The 2,569-nt window shown below is 30.7% G+C and overlaps 1 long non-coding RNA gene across 1 annotated transcript; it reads left to right on the forward strand.

Annotated features, from left to right (window-relative positions):
* The first annotated feature begins 117 nt into the window (after window positions 1-117).
* LOC130723804 (uncharacterized) lies at window positions 118-934 on the forward strand. Its single transcript, XR_009014350.1, has 2 exons — window positions 118-305; window positions 609-934. It is a non-coding gene; the product is annotated as an uncharacterized LOC130723804 (long non-coding RNA).
* Window positions 935-2,569: the final 1,635 nt, after the last annotated feature.

The raw sequence follows: 2,569 nt of genomic DNA on the forward strand, positions 1-2,569 counted from the left end.
TTTAGCCCTTAAATAACTCATCGTTTTAGTGCGGTAGTTGCTTTTTAGGAGTGATGACTATTTTTATTTATCTCTTTTGTTTTCTTATGTAATATTTAATTATTGATGATTGACTTGAGAAACAGCCTTAGCACAAGTCGTTGGTTAACATTACACTACATTCATTCATCCTGTTTCGCTTGGACTAGTTGACCAACCATATAGACTTCACTATACGATCTATCTCCTTCTGCAGAAGAATGGAAGCAAAACCAAACAACACTAGCTAGCTGCAGTTTCTTTATCCCTCTTCCTTTATTTTTCAGGTAATCAAATTAAACCTTATTCCTCTCTTGCTTTTCTTACTCATGTTTTTTCTTCTTTCCCTTTCTTCCCCTTCTCTGCAGTCCTTGTTTTGAGTAATATTTTGTTGTTGTTGGAGTATCTAGCTAGCTACCAGCCTACCATGAGGCAGATATTTCAGTTTCTCATTTTTCTTTTCTTTTTCTATCTTAAATTAGTGGTATACATAATACACAAAAAATTGAGTGTCTACATGTAAATTTTCTTTCTTTTATATTGAAAAATGAATTATATGGATTTGGTTTACTCATACCTTTCTATAACAGCTGCTAGCATGAGGTGACTTTGTTCAGGATATGTAGGTGTGCAGATTTTTTTGTGAAGACTCAAGAATCAAGATAGTAAAGATTTATTAGGATAAGTGTGTATAAGTAGATGCATTTTTTTTGTCAATAGTACAAGTGGATGTATTTTTTTGGTCAAAAGTGGATGTTTGATTTCACACAAACTTACTCACCATTAGATCTGGCCCGGACCAAAGCCCAACTCAAGTTTACTGATTACCATGTTGGGCTTTGGCCACAGTTGCATATTATCAATGATTCTATCTGCCTATCAAAAAAAAAATCAATGATTCTATCAAATTACATTATATATGTTTTTGTTTTTTTTTTGGTTACCTGACCACATTATATCCTTCTTTTATTTATGCTTTCCTTTCTAACTAGTGTTTTTTACCCGTGCGTTGCACGGCGATATTTTCTCTTAGTGTTTGGGACATGGATTAATAAATAGGTTTATACAAATTTAACATGCTAAAAACTCAATTTTGCTGAGATTTTAATTTGATGGAATTAAAATGTGACAAATATAAGTATTCCATAAAACAACACCACAACCAATATGGGTTGGCACAATTTAGATGAAAATTGATTATAAAATCATAAATCCCCTAGATTAAGGAATTTGATGTGTATATAAAATCAAGTCTCTTGCCACTTTGTTTATTATTTTACCCGTGCGTTGCACGACGAAATTTTCTCTTGTGTTTGGGACATGGATTAATAAATAGGTTTATACAAATTTGACATGCTAAAAACTCGATTTTGCTGAGAATTAACTTGATAGAATTAAAATATGAGTATTCAATAAAACCACACCATAACCAACATGGGTTGGCACAACTGACTTTAGGTTTCGGATTTAGCTCTCACCTCCAAAAGATCGAGGGTTCTAATCCCCCTAGGATCAGTAAAATCCTAGTTGGTAGGCAACCCTCCTCGAGGAGATCCCCCAACACTCGTTCTAGGAGTGAGCCTCTACTGGCCTCCCCAGCATGCCACAGACGCCCTGCCTGATACTTTCTCTTCGTTCTACCATTTTTGTAAAAATTAAAAATAAAACAACACCACACCACAGTATATGAAATATTGCCGACACAAAATCTAATATTTTTTACATAAATTTACTCCTGAAATTATCAAAATAAGTATGAAAAATGTTATTAAATCATATGAAATTTTATTTTCTTATTAAATTTAACATTAAAGCATTTTCGTGCTAAAATGTTCTTCCTCATGAGAGTTTTCTGCCCTGTAATTTGAAAAAAATTGAAATAAGAATAGACTTTATTTTTATGCAAACTCTTTACCCTGCACGGATAATTTTCTCTGGTGTTTTAGACACGTACCTATACCTTACTTTAGCAAATTCACTGTCAATCAATTTGGGTCATTTTTACTCGTTCATTGCACATAATTTTTTCATAAGATTGATAAAGAAAACAATGCACTTAAGAAATTAGAAAATACTTGTATTCACATACACATCTAACATTAGTAAATAATTATGAAAAATGAGTGAAATTATATTAAAGTTATTTATAAATTTGAAAATAATATTGTATAAAGTCTATTCCCGTATGAGTTTTTTTACCGTGAACGTAAATAAAAGAAGATCATATCACATATTTCTATTATTTAAATTTCATACTTAAATATATATTTACTCTTAAGATTATTTATAGAATCATGAAAAAAAACTAAAATTATATTAAAGCTTCTTTTTCTTACATTAAAGTATATTTTTTTAAAAATATCCCCCCTATGAGCTTTACACCTGTAACCTAAACATAAATGAAAATATGTTATATATTAATATTTTTTAATGCTCTTACGACATTTTGTGATTGGTATGCGATGCATGGAGAACTTTTCCTTACAATGGAGGAGGAAAAAAACAAATCATTCAAAAGAAAAAATTACTAATAAGATTTTTGAATATGGAC

Source organism: Lotus japonicus, chromosome 6 (genome assembly GCF_012489685.1).
Source record: "Lotus japonicus ecotype B-129 chromosome 6, LjGifu_v1.2".
NCBI lineage: Eukaryota > Viridiplantae > Streptophyta > Magnoliopsida > Fabales > Fabaceae > Lotus > Lotus japonicus.